The sequence below is a fragment of the Haliaeetus leucocephalus genome, unplaced genomic scaffold (genome assembly GCF_000737465.1).
Source record: "Haliaeetus leucocephalus isolate CR32 unplaced genomic scaffold, Haliaeetus_leucocephalus-4.0 Scaffold802, whole genome shotgun sequence".
Classification (NCBI taxonomy): domain Eukaryota; kingdom Metazoa; phylum Chordata; class Aves; order Accipitriformes; family Accipitridae; genus Haliaeetus; species Haliaeetus leucocephalus.
In genome coordinates, this window is record NW_010973238.1 from 4,231,438 (window position 1) to 4,253,802 (window position 22,365).

The 22,365-nt window shown below is 39.1% G+C and overlaps 1 protein-coding gene across 1 annotated transcript in view; it reads right to left on the bottom strand.

The window, feature by feature from the left end:
• GPR133 (G protein-coupled receptor 133) overlaps positions 1-22,365 on the bottom strand; it is a 155,469-nt gene that overhangs the window by 73,192 nt on the left and 59,912 nt on the right. The gene's annotated exons all lie outside the window — the stretch shown is intronic.

Genomic DNA, 22,365 nt, shown 5'->3' on the forward strand with positions numbered 1-22,365 from the left:
TCCAGGATCTGTTCAAACCTAATACGTAAATCCCCAAAGTACAAATTGTGTTAGACCCCACCTAAAGGCAATTTTTTAATTACAGGAATCTTGAACATAAACAAATCGCTGGTGAATTAACAGCCCTAGGATTATTGCAACATAATTCTGCTGTCAAGCTGAAAGATAAGCAAGTATTCCTTTCCTCGTTTTAGAGAAAGAAGAAAAAAAAACCCCAACCACCTCATCATGCTGAAACTCAACCAAGTACAAGAAGTACCTGATGCAATTTTCCTTCTCTTCTCCCACAAGTCCAACAAGTGTCAGGCACAAGGTAGCACAGATCCCTCCTTACTAGCGATAACAAAGCATTTCTGCCTAACCCAGGACATTCACACATTCGTACTGGATTTCCACATGCTTCAAGTAGCTATGCTGTAGATAAGGCCATTTACTACTTCTAAACTCACATGTCTGGATAACATAAATGGAATTTTCTTATCTGCTTGAGCAACATCCCCTGACAAAATTTCTAGTTCCTTGGCTCACCCTGTTTTCTCTAAGCCTTCACCATAGAAACAGCTGAGATTGCAAGTTAGGTATTCAGAGAAGCAGAGCTTTGTGAAGAGGAAAGACTGCCACTTATCTGCCGAGGGTCTCTATTTTCCCCTTTGACTCTGGTGGCATCCTGTAGGCTTTTTCCACGAGGGAAGCAAAGCAAACGGTAAAACCTCACACTCTCACAAGGGTGCCACACTGGGAAGTGATAATGGGACAAGAGTCACATCCCTTATCACCAGGAAATATCTCACTGATATAACCCCCAATCTGCTCATGCCACTTTCTTTCCAGCTGCGGTGAGAGAGATGTAATAAACCCAAGAATATGACGTTAATTAACACAGAGGAGTCCTTCCTCACCTGTGAAAGCCCTTCCCCATCGCTGGCTGCCCTGTGAAGGCCCCGTGCAAGGCTTCAGGATCAAACTGGTATGTTCCCTGCTAGATCCACCAATTCCGAACTTCCCGTTCCTTTCAGAAAGTGCCCCACCACGAGCCTCACCTTTAACAACGGCAGGGGTCCTGCACACCTTCCAAATCACAAACCACCTGTGAAATACAGCGTGTCTTTCTGAAACTGATGCCTTCCCTTAATGCCATCTCTTGCTGCTCAGAGTATTCTTGAAGAGCACTAGCTCAGAAACCGCCGAAGACTAATGATCCATAACCCATGGCTGGAAAACTGCCTTCCACAACTTCAGTTAATTTAGAGTTTTGTTGGCAGAGTTCATTCTGTTTTACCAGCAGCAAGGGCATGTAGCATAATGTTTGCCCATTACGCTGTATGATGTTATGTCCATCATGTCTATAGCTTTCCTGAAGTAAGCAATTGAAGGAATCTATAGTCAGTTTGTATTACAAATTACTTCACTTCTATGACAGACAAACTATGGCTTAGAAAAAAAAGAGAGAGAGAGAGAGAGAAAGATCTGCTGTAATAACAGACAAGATTGTGCAATAACTGTCATTTCTGATTTGTAAGGTATCTCTAGATAAACCTTGATTCTTAATACACTAAATGGAAAGGACACTGCATGGTCAGGCTGGAAGAAGACACAGTACTCCAAAATGTATGTTTTACCCTCAATTAAGTATCTATGGCAAGGGACAAATTATTGGTTTTCTGCACCTTTACTCTAAACACAGATGTCACTCATTAGACAAAACACTACACCAAGTGAGGCTATAGTCTGTGAGCTGTTCAGAGATGTGTGCGTACCCGCATGGAAAAAGAATAGATAAATAATGCATATACAAGAAGAGTCCATGCCAATTTGCCCATTTACTTCTCTTAAAGAATATGTCCCATGTTTTAACAGACACGACATAGACCTCACAAGGCTTTTTAGTGCCATTTATAACTGCATAAAATACTCATCTTCACAGACCTCACTGAAGTTCTGCAACAAAACCGTCATTAGAATAGAAAGCCCCCCAACATATAAGAAACTGGCTACAACGAGGAATAAACCCACTGTGATCTTCAACAGCTCTACTTCAAAGCACTGTCTATGAAAAATGAACTGACTGTACCTCAGTACTGCACTTCTTAAGTTAAACTGTGTGTGACAGCTTAGATGTGACTTGGATCCCGTAGCACTGAGGATATTGATTTAATGACATTGATAACAGAAAGCTTAATATACAAGTAGGCTTTTACACTAAAAGATTAAGTCACTTGAGTGTTTATAAAAGCCTGTGAAAGGACAGTTTATGCAGCTTTTAGTAGCATGTAGAAGGAAAGTACCAGCACACTAAGTAATCCAGGATGCGTGCTTCAGTTCTCCCTAATCTAGGTTCATTATATCAGTCCTTCTGCGTGGAGAGGAGTACATGCAGCTTCTTCCAAACAGAATTACCTTAAAAGAGGAAAGCAACCTCTTCTCACTGAGGAACAGTGCAAACTCTATGTCAATCTGATGGAGCAGGGATCTCGAGGAAGGGCTGTCTCTGTTTATATCACGGCTGTTCAGCATCCCTTACACTAACCACTGACTCTCGGTAAATCAGTCAGACTTACCAGCAAACCACAGAAACTCATTGTATGTGTTGAGAGCATACAGAGGATATGCACGGATGTGTGATGGGGATACGGTACTTACACTGCTGGGAACTAGGGACAAGGCCAAGGTTAGTGGGTGAAGAGGCCAAAAAAAGGCGGGGGGAGGGGGGGGCTGAAAGGACTGCTGGAAACCTTCAAGAAAACCTAGTTGCAGGAAATGTCGTGAACAAAATTGCAGAAGGAAAACAGTCAGCCAGCTGCTGCTGGGAAGGCTTGCCAAGGAAGAGAGGCCAAGCAGAGGGTGGGGTGAACCTTTCTGAGATTAGCTTGTTTCTCCTCTCCTCCCCCGAATTTAAAAAGCAAGTATTTAGCTACATAATGGTGGCTACCAAGGGAGAAGGGTACGCACCTTCTAATTCAACATGTGTTTTCCTCCAATGTGAAGAAGGACAAATCTGTGGGTCAGCTGTGCCATTGATCTCAACTCAGTAGCTCCAATCCCAATGTGTTGGATGTTGGACTTCCTCTCGTCCAAAGCAGTTGACAATTTACCTTATTAAGTTAAATGTGGAGTTCACTTGTCTCTGTTTACAAAATACAGTGTTTTGTCTAATTCAGAGGTTTTGAAGCCTTGTCTTCTTAACCTTCAAGAATAACATGGATTATTTCAAAGGTGGTGAGTAAAGGCACTAAGACAAACAAGCCTCTTATCAGTATGCTTGCGTCTTTTGTGCAGTTCACAGCCCCGCTGAAATATTCTTACAGGTGTATGAATCAAAAGCACCTTTGATTCTGGTTTATGGATTGAATTAGAGACAAAAATGATGCTTCTGATTTAAGGATTTCCTGTCTTCACATTGACATCCTGACTGTTAGTGTGACTTATCCAGGGCCACATGGTTCATTGACTTTCCACCTTATATGATCTACTTCTCCTAGTTACCTAGAAAATTAAAACTTTAAGGTTACATTCATCTACTCAGTTCCCTGGAAAAAGACAGACAGAAAGAAAGAGAAAGAAAGAATAAACATGCATTTCTATAGTGGCTATATTGGCTGTTTTCTTCCAAGCTGTGAGAAAACTGCATTGCAACAGACCTTGGGCTTAGATCACCAAAGTATTTTAATTTAGAGTCTGTTTGACTGATTCACCCTAAGATGGAACTAGTGTATGTAATGAAAAAAATGTTACAAATTGTACAAAAATTAATTTAACCTATGAATAGGGAATTATAATGTGTTATGCATAAAAGCCAGACCATTAGTTGTTTCATTGTCAACAGAGCTATGCCAACACACACTTACTGAAGCAACAAGCAAAACACATTAGGCTCCCAGGGTCAACATGAAAGCTCACTGAATGTATTTCTTAATGGCACAATCATACAGTTAAAAAAAAAAAAAATCCCATAATATCACAAAGGGTGGAAGACTCTGACAGACAACAATATAAAGGAAAAAAACCAGTGAAATATCAGAGGCTATAAAGGCATCCGAAATTAGAAAAGGTTGCCATATGTAATTGAATATGGATTGGATTTGATCCTTCCTTTTCCCAAGGTTAAAAATAGTTGACATATAAATTTCCTGCAAAAATACTGTTAATCAAATGCTACACCAATAACCTTCCCCAGTTCTCAGAGTTCTCCATTTAACAGCTGCTCTATTGGGCAAGCAGTGTGAGAACAAAAAAAGTAATGAAAAAAACTGTGAGCAACAGACTGAAAAATATCTTGGCTGCTCTACTACATAGCATTTTTATAAAGAGAGAAAGAAAAGGAGGAGGGAATGGATGAGGAAATTTTCCTGGTACTTTTTTTTTTTTTTTTTAATTATTGTGCGTAGCAAAAAAATTTGATTACTACTGAATGTGTACAGCATCAGAAGATCTTGCTATTTTTCTTAGACTAGCAAGTCTGCAGCCCTTTAAATAAAAATGCCATCTTCTTAACAGGATCCCATCTTTCTTATGGCACTGAACAAAAGGCTTCATCCAACAGCTGCCAAGACAGCATCTGACCACTTGCAGATCTCAATGTGGGCTGTCGGGCACTATGCAGCTGTAAAACAGTTGCTTATGATCTACAGAAACTGAAACTATTACTTGGTGCTCATCTTTCTTCAGCTTGTCTCTTTGATCCACTTCAAGTTACCTGCTTATAGCATAGGTAGGCTTCATGGCACCTAGAAAAGCTGGGGCAGTGATTGTTAAATGTACTCTAAGTGCAATGTCACGATAGTGTTAAAACAGTAATAGCTCTTCTTTCTGGCTTTGGGTTCTAAATAGCATAAAAGTCAGGGGTTTATGAAACTGCTGGAGGAAAGCTGCAATTTTGGCGATGGAAACTGACTGCAACCTTTGAGTTAAAATTATAATCTCCCTTAACATACATTCACAGCTCCCAAGTGACTTTTCTTTAGTTTTACAGCAAAAAAATTCCCACCCTAACATAGAAGTTACATTCACGTAGTTCCCTCAGGCAGTTAACACAGCACAGCATCAGTGGGTCAGCACTGAGGCCTGGACTCAGGAATTTCTGAATACAAAGTACCTTGCTCAGCCAGTACTAAGCCACATATCCTCTACGGACTACGCTTTCATACATTCCTCAATTTCAAAGATCTCAAATATGTAACAATATATTTATTCCCTTTTTCTTTCTCTTTGGCCTGGGTATATATGGGCATGATGAGTGTTTTGTATGTATTTGTAAACACTGGGTGGTGACAAGTAGTTGCATGCCAAATTCTTTCAGCTTGGAAGCCAAAACTATTTAAGATGCAGTACTGCAGTGTAAAACCATGCCAAACTCCCATTGACTGTAATCTAGATTAATAATACTCACAATATTGTTGTAAATCATGGTAATAAATGGAAAGTACAGAAAGGTTGAAAAATAGCCACAGAAAGAAGGTTCATTTTCATTAGAGATGCATGGAGCTGACTTCAGTGGAAGGCATGCACAAATAGAAACTGCAGGATAAGGACCTTTGAAATTCAATTTGGGCAGCAACCAAGTTACATCAGTAAATATTTGATGTTTAAAAATTTTAAATGCCAGTCAGTGAGAAACAGGGCTCAGCATGGCAGCCTTTCCTCATGTGAGCACCAATAAACACAGGACTGAACTGATGATCTGTATGAAAAGCTGCCTTAATGCTTAAGTAAGAAAATGATTTCTCATGTCCCTTAAAGCACAGTTTCGTTCCAAAGAATGACAAAGTGAAAATATTAATACTCTCTTTCTAGAAAGTCTCATTTAAGTAAATAGCAATATAGCAGTCAGATAGTTTTAATATGTCCTTACAGTTAAACAGTTATATCCATATGTAAGAAAAAAAAACAACATACATACACAGCCGTCTAAACCTGCACGTGATTTAGACATCTAAGGATGGACTAAGGAGTGCAAAGTAAAGTCACTGATACTGAAACACCTGGGACGTGTTTTCCCATTTGAGTTTTAGCAAGTCAACTCAAATCAGAGAGCAAGCGAGAGCTAGTTTCTTTCCTGCGTGTTATTGATAGAATTCTTCACGCGGAGCCAGGGTCATCAAACTTGTTGGGACAGTCCACATTGCCTCCAATTGACTCAGGGCATAACCTCCAACTAAATACTACCTCTCCAAAAATAATGAATGCAGTCTGGCTCCAAAAAGATCTAATTTAAATCAGGTAATTTAAAATGCAAGTTATTTCACTCAAGGTGCCTGTGTTGAAGCAGCTACTCATTGCTCATTGCTTAAAAGACCTTATTTTATTTTCCTGTAATGCAAAGCCCTGCAGAGCAACTTTTCTACTCTTGCCATCTCCCCTCGCAGCTGGCACATGCTCAGAGCTACCAGAACTTCACACTGGACAGAAGAAACACAGCTTGATTTCCAGGGCTCAAGAAGAGTTTGTCAGACTGACAAATAAATAAAAGGAAATCTATCACTGTTTTCATTGGTAGACCTGCCTGAAGTGGAGATTCCTGAGAGACCATAAACACCAAATCCCATGGGGCCATTCTCCCCTAACCAAGATCTTCTTTATGCCTTTTATGCTCTGATCTGTTTTAACACATCTGAGCTAGATGGGCCAGGTTGAAAGGAATCTTTGAGTGTGGATGAAGCAAACGTAAAAATACAAAACTACCCCAGACCTGGGCATTTGGCCTGGTTCTTCCAGGAAGTAATTTTGTGAGCTACTACTTGCCAAGGCTGGCTATTAATGCAACTGGTTGTCATGTTCGTTCCTCTGGTCCAAGACTGTGTTGCTTTATGCTGCCTCTGCACTCCTGGGCTCCTCGAAAACACTATTTTTAATGCAAATAAAGTCAAATACTTAGAAAGGTGCATGTGCAAACCATCCACCAGCCTTGCAAAATTCCAGTCACATACGCTGCTAGAAGCTTACAGGCCTTTCTGGATAGATGAATGAAATATCATTTCAGCTTTTCCCCACCCTCCTTACAATCAGCATAATAAAGTAGTGTTTGTGGTCATGCTGATACAAGTTCACGGTAACTTTCCAAAACCACGTAATGAAATAGATGACGGTGTCTTTTTTTTTTAAGGTTTTTTGTTTCCTTTCGCTGTGCCTTTTTCTGCTACTCTGCATTATTATATTAAAAGTTTTGCTCTTCTAAAATGAGAAGCAGATGTTCCTTCTATACACCCTTTCTTAATCTCCTCTATTTTTCTTAACTCATGTGAAAGTACTACTAAAGGAAAACAACTGGTCTGACTGATATTGAAAAGGCTATTTAAAAATGGACACGTTTTCTAATCCAACAGAACCATAATGAAAGAGGTAAACAAATCTTTTTTTTCCCAGCATTCACCTGTAGTATTTTGACATAGGCAGAAATATATTCCTTTGCCATACAACTATCCAGGCCCCATACAGAGCTCTGTAACAGGAAACAAAGTCTAGGTAATGACAAGAGCTGTGACAGGGACCAGAAGGCAGGCATAAAGCATAATCCCTTAAAGGGATGCACAGAGTAGAATCAGCTTTAAGAATACTTTTCCTATTAGGTAATATTTCCACAATTCTTCGTTTCCAAAACAGCGCTTGGACTTTTCTTCCTAATGGCGCCTTTTTTTTTTTTTTTTTTTTTTTTAAGAAGAGAAACATTTGCCTCAGATGAGAACCATTCAAGACATTCAGATTTAGCATTTAAACTGCATTTGTGATTCGCAGTCCCCACGCTGTTGGGGCACAGAGAATTTAAATCAGAAACAAGAAATTGGGACAACTCAGCACTAGCTGGATAGGAGTTGGGCACTTTGCCCGTTGTGCCGCAGAGCTCATGGAGGGCAGCGGGACAGAAAGGCAGTCAGTGTTTGAGAGTGTTTGCTCCAATTTCCACAGTACAGTCACCCATATCCCAAACAAGACGTGCCTGACTTTTTGAAAACTAGATTTCACAAAGTTCAGCTGAAACTGAAGCCCCGCAAAACAGAGGTTCGGTACCTACAAATAACAAGCAACACCAAGAAGTTGCACTGAATTCAAAAACAACACAAAGCTACAAAACCCAACAGCAAAGGCAAGCTTCACTGACACTTTTTGGTTTCAGGTTTACATACTTCTTTGCCAAAACACAAATGAAGCCTGAATTAGGAAACATCTCTGTTTCCTGCAAGACTGAAAGTCATAATTATAAGAAGGATCGGTCAATATTCACTTGTATTTATCATGAAAGAGGTTTTACAGATGATTTAGGCAATTTTTCACACAAGGAGCATATAGTAGTTAGCCCAAGATAGATTACCAAGCGAAGAATCAATATGTATTACCTTTTCTAAGTAGACAAAAAGAAAAAGCACAAAGATGTCCTAATTTTCCTGCACAAAGACCAAACAAAGTCTGTGTCCTTATTTTTAAGAGCACAAGGACTTTGACAGCCTGGAGCAGTGAAACATTAAGATTTCATGTACTCTGCGCAATAATAACAGGAATAATGGACTGCCTATGGAATAACTGGGAATAATGCATTTATTTTCTTTATAAAGACTTCAGTGCCCTGCACTTCACCTTCAGGGGCAAAATTAGCTTCTGGGAATGGGTAACTTTGGGAGTCTGGGAATGCAAGAGGTCTGATATGGCCAAAACCAGCCCATGAAGCAGGAGAAAGACAGAAGGCACCATGGGAATAGGAATACGGCAAGGGGCCAGGGCTGCTAGTTATGGGGAAGATTCCCTGAGCCTCCTCTGGGAGCCCAGTTAAGCCGGTGAGGCTTTACCCAGGGCTCCAGCTGAAGCACAGTCCTGTCTCCCATGTACAAACCTGCATAAGCAAGGGCTTTAGCAAGTCTTGGTGAGGGGGAATAGAGGTGACAGGGAAGCAGCAAGAGCTAAGTGAGCACCCAAGGAGCAAGGTCTTCAAGGGACCGGCACAAAAATCCTTTTGTTTTGTGTGTGCACAGCAGGTAACTTAATGGGACTCTGGTTTATGACATAGATAGGCTAATATGAATAAAATTGTACTCCTGAAGAAAAATACCAGCTTCTTCAGATGTCAGAAGCCCCTTCGTCAGATTCAGTGAGAGTTTGATCAGGTCTGCATTGCACACTTTGAAAAAAAACCCAAGATTTTGTAAGATATTCAGTTGGTTTATCATCATACTTTTGTAGAGTCACCTTTGCTAACATTTCTTCCCAAACAAAGGACTATGTTTTAAAGGGTGTTTTGAAGACATGATTTAATGAAAGCTTTAGGAGGAGTTTTAATAGTTCACGTCAGAAACAGAGTACCAGGCTTAATGGTAAAAATATTTACCACTCAGTATGTTTGTTGCTAATATTTTTTTCTAGGACTGGATTTATATGTTAGCATTTTCCATTCTCATTAAAATCCTGGCTATGTGAATGTTGCCTCTCAAAAGCAATGCCTCACATTCTTTGTGAATTATATGTGGCAGCGTTTGTTTTATATTGACCCTTTCAGCTCTTACATCCCCTGACTAGCTGCTAATCATCATTTATCCTTTCTCTGACTCTGCTAATCTCTGGGGAGCGGGTGGGACAGGCAGTCAATGGAAGCGATGGAGTATAAATAATGACAGAGTATAATAAACATTCCAGTTGCAATGCCACATGTAATGACAAAGACTTTTAGAAAGATATAGCACACAGTCCTTCTACGATAAGACTGTTGTAACCAGATTGGAAAATATTATGAAAAACTTATGCTTGCTTAAGGCCAAGATATTGAGGCCCACTAGGTGAGATAAGGGAATGTTTATTCTGTGTAATCAAAAAATCACTTGGATTCAGAACACGTGGTTTTATTCCCAAACTCACTTTCCCCATGTGACTTTTCACAGGTTCTTTCCTGTCTCTGTGTGCTTCATTTCACATTCATTATCCTACCTGTTTAGTCTGTAATGTCCCAGACTAAAATATGACTCCTGTATTTTGTTATGCTTTGCACAGTGGGAATCCAGCTAAGGTCTGCAAAGACCAGCGTGGAAAGCCTGTGTTCACACACAGCCTAATACTGTGGCATTTTCTGATACCAGCTGTTGATCATCTGAATGCCTCCTTAAGAACCTGGGGAACCCGAGGGCTTTCTTCCCCTGACTTCTCTCCTCCCAAACTCCAGGTGGGGAGATACATGCCCACTGCTTCACTTGTTCCAGTTCTAGCAAACATATAGATACAGAGTGAAAATGACCTGAAAAAAAAGAAAATTAACCCCAACAAAAAATGCAAGTTTTCTATCACACTAATAAGCTACAGCTGCTGTCTTAAGAACTACAGTCAATAAATGAGACAAGAAATCCATGGCAAAGGAGACAAGGACAGGAGCAGGACTGCTCTGTTCAGATACAACCCAGATCTGCACCCAGTTGGGTCTAAAGTTAATCCCCATCTTGAGACAAAAATACTCTTCTGTAATGCTTCTTGAACAGCAGAGAGATATAACACCGCCTCTTACAAGACTCTCTATTTCTTAGACCTTAACATCCCATTAAGATATTCTACTCTCCTGACTAGATCTTTCTAGGATTAAGCTTATGGGTTTGAATTGCTTTTTTTTTTCCCCCTCTCCTTTTCATTGTGGGGAAAAAAAAAAACCACAAACCCTCTCTCAAGAGCATTTACATTTTTATTCCTCTGATTTGAATCTTTTCTCCCATTCCTGTACACATGCCAAATATGAGTTGTCTTTCAGTCTGTTACATGAATGGGGATGAAATTCACACAACTATTTCGTTTAGTGTCATTTTTCATTCACAAGAAGTGTCAGGGTGCCAGAACGATTTGATTTGTGCATCAGCCACATCCAACGAATTGAGAACCAGTCTGGAATTAGGCCTGGTCCATTAACTCCAGCTACAAAGTTGAGTAATATGAGACTAAGCCACTGAGTTCGTTTTTCAGAGGAGAAAATGGAAGTTAGCGGTGCTTTGTGCACGTCTCCAGACACCACACAGATAGAGATATTGTTGCTGATACAGCAGCGACAGAAAAATAACCAGCTGTAACTTAAGCCAGGGCCCTCGGCCCTGCCAGGACTGTGGGCTGCACAAGGCCAGTGCGAAGAGGCTGCGGCGCTGGCACAGCCACCCGCTCTCCGCCGGGTTTATACGAACATTCAGCCAAAGGAGGTGTGAGTGGCTGTACGAGAAAGAGGGCAAAGCAAACCCAAAGCACACTGCAGCAAGCTCAGGAGGAGGAACGAGCAGCCCCATAAAGTATTACTGCCTGCCAGCTGAGTCATCCGGGCATATCAAAGTGCCACATAAAGGCGTCTTCTGCCATAAATTTGAATACCTCCATAATTACTCAGCTTCCAGTTTGTGCTGTTTGTCTGGAGCTCAGTTTTTCCACGTGATTCCTGAAATCAGCAATAGGTCCCTCTGGAAACTGATCTAATGGGTTGAGGAATGCAGCTACGGTCATTAGAGCTTTGCAAAACTCCAATCTCGCTTGTCAGTTACTTAGTACAACAATTTAAAATGGGCAAAGAATGAGAAATCTTATCTTCTGCCTTCAATGGAAATGCTGCTACATCCCTTGCGTTTCTCCTTCTTGCACTTGAGTAAAATGTCACTGTGTGGTAACCTGGATTTTTAAGCATCTTGACAAGATGGGGTGGCCAGTAGTTAAGCAACATACCAGAGTGCCATATTCCGGTAAGCTCCTGTGACACAGGCACCCTGTAAATCATTTAGCATCTTTTCTTTGCTTGTTTTTTCTTTAAGTAAAATATATTACCTAAACAGGGGAAATGCTTGTAGATCTAATAAAACTATAATCATACACAAACAAAAACGGCTGACTGCAAAACTGAATTTACTAAGATAATTCTATAGAACTTCAGAAAAATTACAAACCAAAACCCAAAAGCCTTCAGCAAACTGCTGCATGACAGTAGTTTTATAGGGCTCAGAGGCACCCTTTCTGTTCCCACTTAAACTAGTAGGGAAACTCCCAGTGACTTCAGTAGGTACAAGGCACAATATTCCTGTTCTGCTGTGATTAAGAGATATCAAAAAGAAAGGCAGTCCAGTTCTAGAACACAGTGTCCCAGATCATCACAGCAACTATTTCAGTGTCATCTGAGTGACAGTTTGGGATGCTTTATGCCATGGAGGATGGAGATTTCTTTCTTTTGCTAATCATGTTATTTTAGGAAACATTCTTGCTAGTGTTCATGGGAATATTTCCAATGGGGCAACACTTCCAATTAAGACCTCCTTTTTATGGTTTATAAATACTTTAATAAATGGCTGGCAGCCTTAAAAATAAATGTATTTTTTAATAAACAGATGATGGTTAACCTGTCACAGAGTGATACACAGTCCAAATAAGTCAAGAGATTCCTTCCAACCATTACTTATAAGTTAAGAACTTTTAGTATCCTCATAACCCAAAACGGCACATGCTATGCACATCTATCCCATGTCCATATCATCTACTGCTTATTTAGGAATACTAAAAAAGTGGTTCATCAAAAAAATGCAAAGTAATTTCTTATGTAGCTGAGAGGCTCTTGCACAAACTCTTGTGGTAAGTAATTAAAAATCGAGTATTTCTAAAAATGAAGAATAGGAGAAAGAGGAAAAACAACCTTCCCTGGAGATGTATTTAGATTCTCTTCAGCACAGCAAGTTATCAGGGGCATCAATGCTATCACTGGAATTCTTGGACTGCCCTGCACACACAAAAGGCTTTGCTGCAGTTAATGGGAACACCACACAAGCACTCTCATAAAACTGTACCATAAGGCTGCAATTTACCTTGTGGGGACCATGATCACTGGAGGGGATAGCCCAGGCTGTGCCCGCTAATAAATCAGAAGTTTAAAGCACCAGAGTGAAACAGCCTTAAGCCTCCATACAAAGAAAAGGAATAGAATTTAAACGCAACCTTCTAGTTTATGGCCAGCCTTTCGTTATGGCCCCCTCGTGCTACACAGAGGCAAAAAGAAGAAGAGCCTGAGGAAGCGGACAGAAAGATGGGAAAAGGGAAGGGAAAACACAACCCTTTCTTCCTATTGGGCTCAACCATGTGTACGACAAGTTTGTAATTCATCCAAGAGTACTTCACGTTAAAGGAATGAAAGAAAATACAACTTTCAAAAGTAGCAAAACCCCATATGAAACGTTATTTACCAACAGGATTATCACTGATGCCTCTTCAAACTGCGTTGCCCAACAGTCAGCTACCTCTGGTGCTACCCAGTACACATTAGGTACATTTTAAGTAAGATGCACACAGTGGAGGGCAAAGAGTAGCTCAGGGAATCTTCTAAGCACTTGCAGCAGGACTTCACTAACACTGCCAGGCCTCTTATTTCTTTTTTACACAGCAGTGATTCATTTCTGCTTATTTCCCACCAGCAAAATATCGATCCAACCAGACTTTTGGGGGAGTTTTGTTCGTACTTCTCATTGTTTGCCTTGGCAAACTCTCTTAGTTCTCTCCACAGTCAACCTCAGCAGAGCAGGAAGAGCAACAAAATCAAAAGGCCACATCCAATGTCTCAGATGAGTCAGTATGTTTCAGGAATATACAACCTTTAATGTCTGCTACCTGTAAAGGCAGCTTTTAACAATCTGGTCATTAAGGGTGTTCAGTATGACTCTTTAATGCAAGGAGTTTTAATGCAATTTTATAAACAGACATGTCATCATCATGCTTAGTCTCTTTATGTTGCACGGGACCTATAAGGAGCTTCAGGGTAAGCGCAGCTGTAACTGAGACTGAACTGTAACATAAATCAAAAGGCGTCTGTATGTCCAACCCAACCTGCCTACAAAGTGAGCATCACTAAGGAATTCATGGCTTAATCCCAAGCCCATTTAAGCAAGTTACAGTCTTTCCTTGGATTTAAGGGAGTTTTAGATCATTGTTTCCATTACAGGACTAGCAAAATTCCTCATTAACACCCTCAGAGACTTTAGATTCCATCAGACTTCATTACTGGAAAGTGCTGCCAGCCCAACAAGAGCTTTCCAGTACCAGAATCCTTTACAGCACAAAGGCAGGGCCTGCTTTGAAGGTACAATTTGCTTTTTTTGTTGTTGTTGGTTTTCCAGGTTGCGCTATTTTCTAGTATTTTGGGTTTGACTCAGATACTGGTTGCCCTAATGCTTACGAATGTGAGCTGCTGTATTCAAAGGAGCAACTTGTATAAGGGAATGTTCAAGACAGAAAAGCGATTGCTGTATGCAATGGCCCTTCCCACTCCCTAATCTCTTCCGTGGGTTCCAGCTGTATCCTCTTCCCAAAAGTACAATCTACTTTTCTGTGAAAAGGAATTTGCAGTGTTGCTGGAGAACATTTCAACCATCTGCCCTGAGCTTAGGCACTGCACATCACAGAGGAGAAACCTAGGGACTGATCCTGCATCACATAAAGACATGAGCATCATTCCCACTTGAGTCGCCCAAGGAAGGGAAGGGGCAGCCTAGGCATCAAAATTACATTTGTCCTTTAGCCTGCGCTGTTGTAAGGATCTTCTTGTTTGCTGTTAGCAGAGATATTTAGGGGATGCAACATAAATATCTCAAGAACCTGCATGAGAAGACAAAAAGATAATACCTGCGAAGACATCTGAAGGCAAAATGTAAACATTCAGACGTACTGAGTAGCTATTTGATGCACTATTGAGGGCTATTAGATGTAATCTGTATTGCGGATGCATGTCTTACGCTTGAAGAATCAAGACTATTAAAATACTGTTTCTCCCTAAATCCTCATGCCACTTGCACTGCTTTTAGCTCCTCTGTCTTCCCTGCCCTCAAGGACTGAAATCATAACAACAATCACATTATTTTTTAATTTAATAGAAGGAACAGTGAAACTAATTCCAGCCTTGGGCAGTCCAGACAGCAGTAATCTACTCTCATCCTTGATGCATTGTATATAAATGAGATTGCGGCTAGATTGCATCTTTTTATCAACCACATGCTGAAGAATTGGAATGCGGGGCTCCCTCTCTGTTCTTTTCACTGGGTGCCTAACAATCCCTCTGCCTCTGTGGCAACATGGTAAAATACTGAAAAATCTAAAGAAAAATTAAAGCATACATAGCAACATAGCCCATGTAATAGAATTACTGTAGGTGGCTATAGATATTGTGCAAATTGCGGCATACGACTATGTGGTATATGGATATTATAGGTTGCAGCACTCACTAGACTTGGATTCATCGACTTCAGCTGACAAAAAATGACATCCCAAATACCTACTTTCACTGACTTCTTCCTAGTAATTAACACAAGCAGCCTTTAATGTATGTTACACCAGGGGACTGCTATCCAACCGTTAATAATGCACACAGGCCAGCAAACGTAGTAATCATGAGACACTGACATGGCAGTCTCCAGTTCCCCAGCATCAATTACTAACACAGCTCCTCTGACACAAGCTATATAAAGCAGTTTGCTGGCATGCTGAGAACTGAGGCAAGGTTTAAAATATCCTCAGAAAACTAATGTGTGCAGATTTCCTGCAATTAAAAGAAATGTTTTTTTCTACTCATTTTGATTGTAACATTTACAATTTTCTTTCCTTTGAAAAAAAGCTTATTTTATCGTGGTTGTTTGTGCCTTTTAAACATACTTTTCTTAGAGGGCCACTTGATGAAAACAAAAGAAAATGTTTCCCCACACTCCTCGAGGTCACAAAAATTTCTTTGAGAGAATGCTTCCATGTTAGGCTGAAAGAGGGTGGATATTATTCAAACAGAACTATTGGCATCTAATTCTACCTTCATATATCTATAGTGTTGCTTTTTACTCTGTTCTCAAGCTGAAACACATAATGTGTTTGGGCGCAGCACACAACTGCAAACTAAAATACATTCTCTGGACAATGCCAGCAGTATTTTGACTGTGGTTGGAAATTACGCAAACACGTGGATGAACACAGGAAAGAGAGAGAGTCTCAAAAGATACATTCTGTTCACAGAATAAACTCTCTCCAATTAGATTAAATTAGACTCCAGTTTATCTGATAGTAAAAAGGATCACATCCAAAAAAGAGCCACAGCTACGAATGTTGAGTGCACAAACAGGCTGCGCTCAGGCTAGTCAGAAGCTTGATGAAATATAATGTTACCTACCGGGGAGGTTTGGATAGCTTTCTCATAGATATACAGTAAAGAAGAAGAAAATCACATGTATGCCTGTCCATGAAATTGTTTTGTGGCATGAAATTACCCATTTCTGAGTTCATTCATCGGACAGAAAACTCAGATTCATGAAGAATTGTTTCTTATTTTTCTTGAAATTTTACATAAAACAAATATTACTCTCTACCTTTTTCTTTGGATGTAGGAAGAGTTGTTTTAATTTTGTTCAACTTTTCCATTTTTGGTGTAATGTGGGACTGGAAAGATAAAAATGTCATGAAATTCTAAAAATTAAAATATTGAAATGTCCTAATTTCCCACACCATTTCCTCCAAGAAATCACTGAGTGATAAACAATTGTCCCTAATTTTGAACAAAAATACTATGACATTTTCAAAACATTTTGATATCTCTCTTCTGGGTCACACACTCTTGTTTTTCAGCCTATATGTAATACAGCAAATTATTAAATTCAATCATACTAAATCTTTGTCCAGAACGCATATCTAGGTATCTCACAGGTATACATTATCACAGTCCTAAGTTTGACAACATAACTGCTCAACATGTTTCCCCATAGCTTATAAGCTAAAAAGCCCGCAGGCATTTTTATCACCTACATTTCTAAGGTCACACATGTCGCTTTTCTTTTTGCACATTTCCCCTGCTACCCTACTGCTTTACCCAAGTTTTTTTTCTTTTCCAATATAGGGAGTTCATTCACTGATTTTGGTGGCAAGAGGACCAGACCCACCAAATTCATGTAAACTACAAGATCAGTCCCACTGGGGTGATGACTTCCAGAGATTTTCATTAAAATAAAAGAGAAACAATGCTTTGGGGGTTTGTTGGTTGGCTGTGAGAGGGGAGTTTTGTTGTCAGGGTTTTTTTTAGTTTTAGAACGTGTCAAAGACTGAAGCCAACAGGGTCATTTATTTATCTGAGTCTTTGTGATGTAAAGGTTTCTAAAATGCTTGTTTTCATTTTATGAGAAAAGGAGAGAGGGGAACAACTTTGCTTTGAGCTTATTTCTAGTATTTCAACTTCTGACTCTGAGGACAACTTCAAGGCCAAACTGTAGACACCTAAAATACAGGGTTTCTAAAGAAAATGCTGACAGCCTATGAACTACAAAAGTTATGGAGAACCCTGTAATAGTAATAATAATATCTTTCATTTATATATAGTGCTTTTTCTCCCAAAACTTCTCTTAAACTGTAAGTTAAACAATCTCATCTGCGGCAGTAAAAAGGACTAAAATAACAGGTATTATAAACTTCTGGATAGGAGAAAGGTTCCACCCCTGGTTCAGTTGCTGGCCAGGACTTCATTTCCAGTAAAATTGAGTTAAACTAAACAAATTAAATTGAGCAGCTCACCTGGTCACTAATGCCTTCCCTGTGAACTGTTCTGAGTGTGAAGAATGAGAGCAGGCACGCAGTAAGGTCAGATGGCCAGAGATTCACGTGGTGAAGAAAAAATATTTCCTGTAGGGCTTTGAGATCCGAGCAGCCCAAGAGTCACAGACCAGAGCGCATGGCTGATAACTCTGAAACACCAGCACTTGAGATTTCCCTACAGAGAGCTCAGGCAGGAACAAGTCACCACTATAAAAATATACAGGTTCTTTATCTGGGTAAATAATAGTTGGGAAAAAGAAAAAGACGATAAATTTTTCCAGCAGAAACTAGTAGGAGTGCAATGGATTTTCCAGTTTAAGTTAAATCTTTCTGTTGAGATGGTGACTTCAACAGAAGGATAAATTTTCTCCTGAAGTTTCTCCAAGAGACCAAAGTTACAATAAATAATAATAATAAAGTAAAACATATGTGAATCCTATATGAATCACAGAAACTAAGCACATAGCGACTTGAGGAAAATTGAGGCTGCTGCTTTGATGTATGCTATTTCCTATCACATGACATGGTATACAAGAGGTCTAGATAAAAACATGAAATCATTAAGAAAATTATTTTAGGCAGAACTTAGTGATTTACTTTGCATAACAGTTTCTTCTCCAAAGATCCTACTAGCAAGCTGAATAATAAATGTCTGATTCAAATTTATGATGAGAAATGGATACAAACCAAATAGTAAAATATTTGTGGCATATGGGAACCAGCAACTATGTGAGCTGCCCAAGTTGTTTTCAGTTAGCTTCGCTTGCTTTTATTGGAAAAATAATATCTATACATAAACAGCCAACTCCTGGTCTCTTTGAAGTCAGTGGGAACTTCGCCATTGACTTTAGCGGGACCAGAATGCGGCTTCCTCAGATCTTATTTGGAAGGTGGGGGTGGGAAGTTGCTTGGTTTTTGTTAAATATGTGTATTGGAACAGGAAGATTTCTCAAAAACAATATTATAAATTATCTGCCAATTAATTTCAACCAGTGATGCAGCAGCAATATATCCTAAAATCTCTGTTCCAAGTCTTTATTTGTGCTAAGTGCCAATATGCCAAGCACTGAGTGCGCAGTTTCAGCTTTGAAGAGTCAAATATCTAAATAGAAAAGAATGGTTAAGAATAAAAAAAAGTTTACAGATCATTGTGTCCATTTCACAGAAGGGAAAACTGAGCCACTGAATTATAATGGAGCATTTCCCTTCTTTTGATAATCCATCATGCTTCCTCTTATTTTGTGTAAGTGAACTAACTACATTTAAATAGTTTGCTTAAAGTTACAGAAGCACATTATGCCAGATCCAGAAACTGATCTTAGATATCAAATGGTTCGTCAGTGTCAATCTATCTTTTCACTCTCCTTTTGTAATTACACTCATTCACTTTACACAGCTGCCGTTCTCTAGCATAACGATCAAAGGTATCACAGCAGCCCTAATTGAGGGACCATACATAAGGATTTTAAAGGCAGTAAAAGGATGGAGTAAATATATGAAGATAAGCTTCTTATGCAAATAGATTCATCTTAGTATTTATCCTTACAGAAAACAGATTACATATTCAGGACTTCAATTAAGAACAAAAGCAATTTATACATTAATTCCACAACACTCTAGAAAACTGCAGGTACAATGAATAAAAACAAGTGAATACTGAATAAGCTTGACAGAAGATCACCCGTGCTTTTGTTTCTAAGAGTTAGAACAAACCAGAGACTCTGAGAAGTTATATGCTTAGTTGGAGAGATACCAAGCATCTGAACTCTCCCCACAGAACCAGAACTTCCAGGTGTTTGGGTTTGTATCATAGGCAGATGCCTAACGCCTCCTTAGGGTGAAGACAGATTTTCTGATGGCTCAGCTTGATCCAACTATATCACAAGGCCAATTTAAAATTGGAGTGGGCACATCATAGGAAAGGGAAAATAATGAACAGCGGTGCATTGGCAGAAAGATGAACTCTACCAAAAGCACATCATTTCCATTTTTTTTTTTCTTATTTTAACTTTCGAAAGCTCAGAAATCTGGGACACTGCTCCAAAACTGAATGGTTTACTTATAGCATATCTGAAACTTGGCCCACAAACTGCATCTTTTTCAGTTTCATGGGAATGACAGTTGCATTAGATTTGCTGTAGTGCCTGGTTAGCCACGAACCAGAAATGCCACATGAAAAGCTATTTTCATAGCATTTACATCCAGTTCAAACACAAATCAAGAAGTGCATAGTCTTACACTGTATTTTTAAGTTCACAATATCTTTTTGAACCTCACTAAAACTTAGGTACTGTTTGGTTCAGAGTTTGAGCAAAGGTTTACATAGTTTTCATTTCTATTAATTTTATTCAAATTTTGTAAGTTATTATAGTCAGTCCTTCAGGACTGAAGAAGTTGCCTTATTCCACAAAACCTTCAAGGTTTTCTGGAACAGCTGTGTTTAAACTTTACCCTTATAATTTAACTTGCTGGCCAAATCTTTTGTTTGGTTTAGGTTTTTCTCTACATAATTTTTTTGTACATTTCCTAGCTTTTTATAAGACAGCCATTTCTATGTCAGCTTTTTTCCTGCTCTCATTGCTCTGGATCACTACAATATGATGATTTTCTCAAATTAAACACTTCAATTTAAACAGATTTCTATTGAAGAGAGGTCTTGTATAACGCTGAGATTTAATATAAGTCAGGATTATACAGAAATTTAAAGGGCAGATAAAAAAAAATTTAGGATATTTACAGGACTAAAAACGAGCCAAATCTTGCAAAGGCACAAATACCCAGAGCCTTGTCTAGTCATTGTCATATCTGCAAGGCCAGCCTCAAACGCTACCAAACAGGAATAGTGTTGCACCGGTACTCAATGTACATAGCTACACAAAATGCAAGGCAATGGAAAGTAAGATCCATGTCCTCAACTGAGTGTAAGAAAGCCAATTTCTTCTAAATTCAGCATATTTTATAGCAGTTTACTCTCACCGAGAACCTTGACCCCAGGGCAAACCATCTTGTAAAATACTGCAGACCCTTCTTGCATGGAAATTTTCCCCAGATATTTCTATCAATTACCAGTCATCAGAGTAGGAATAAGGCAATTTGGATAAGGGAATTTATCACTACCAGAAATTGAAGAAGGCAGCCTGATGTGGACACTTAGAGCAATTTACCTTGTGGCTAGGTTTCTGGATACAATAATTCAATAAAGTTTGAAATAGTCAAAGACAAGACAAATCTCATTGTAAATAAGGCCACAGAGATTACAATTAACTTAGACATACGCGCTTCTCACACCCGCTAGTATAAGCTTAAAGCTATGTGCCGAATCCTTTTATTTTTGTAGGAAGCTATTTCAGATTAGCCAAATGACATTTCATTATTAATTATTTTTAAAAACGTGGAATGTGAAATGAACATCTATTATTTTCTAAAATAAAAGGAGCTCCATTTTTTAAATCAATCTACATCATTCAATCTACTTGAAAGGGCAAATTACAGCTTGATTGTAGGCCAATTATTCTGGTGATCACTTGAATGACTATAAATGTATTCTTTCACAGGCAGCGTTTGTTATTTGAACACCGATGTTATTTAATTAAAAGATGAAAAATATTTCAAGTACTTCAGCTCAAAAACTTGTTGAAATGAATGTTGTTCTACATATATGCTGTTGTACTTTTCCAGAATGGGTCTTAGCCTCTGAGGTCTGAGTCTCACACCTCCAAAATAGTTTTGCTGATGTTCATGGAGCTACACACAGGGGAAAGCACAGAGCCAAGCCCACAGCTGATTTTCTTTCACTGGTCTCAGGAAGCCAGTGCAGCAGCTTGCAACAGCAAACCCACAGCCACCCAGAAAGGTGATATCCTTTGGAAAGAGCAACCAACATGTCCGCAGGTTGAAGCAATTCAGTAAAGCACAAGTAATTCCTTGATACACTCATCTGCGTGGGTTGCATTTCACTCATAATAAATGGCTCTCAGAAAAGACAGTCACAAACTTTCTGAGTTGGCCCCCACCCCTTGGTGCATCAATCACTTTGCTATTATAGCCTAGATTGAAAAAAAAAGTGTAGAGTTTATATTCTGAACAATAAATTCTCTCTGTCCGGAAATGTTATATCTAAGAAACAGCAATGCAGAACTCATTACCAAGAGCTGATTATGAAGACTATGAACGATGCTCTGGGTTATTATAATCTGATTAGTATAATAATCTATTTTATGCAGCTCCATGACAGTTCAGTACAGATTATCTTGAATATGTCAGCTGGTTGTCCTAACCCACTGAGAAGTTCTTCTAAATGCACTGACTAGCATTAACTTAAAATGAAAATGTTTACTGTGTTAAAAATAACCCTTTCAGCATTTAGGGTAAAAAAAAATCCCTTTATTTGTATTTATCTTCTCATTCTTCACATTTTGAGTCATGTCTCAAGATCAACTAAAGAAGGCCTTATTGTGGTTCCAATTATATAAATCCTTGGAGCTTATGCCAATACTTTTATTTGTCATATTTATTGAAACTGACATTTTTCTGGACTCTGTTCACACTATGACTTATGAGCCTAATTGGGTTTCATTTGTTTTGCTGTTTAAAATAAATTAAGACCAGGGTGTGGGGGTTTTATTCTCCCTCATGATCTTTATTTTCTAATATTGTGCAATGTGAATTCAACATACTAGTTGCTATCGAATTATGCCATCTTATTAGAAAAGACCATACCTAGCTATTTAAAAAGGTCCTCTTCATTTCAAAACTAGTATTTCATTTAATCCCTATAACACAAGCCAGGGATCTCATCTAGTTACACTCATGCTAGGGATGAGGACCTGAAGCAGGAAGACTAAA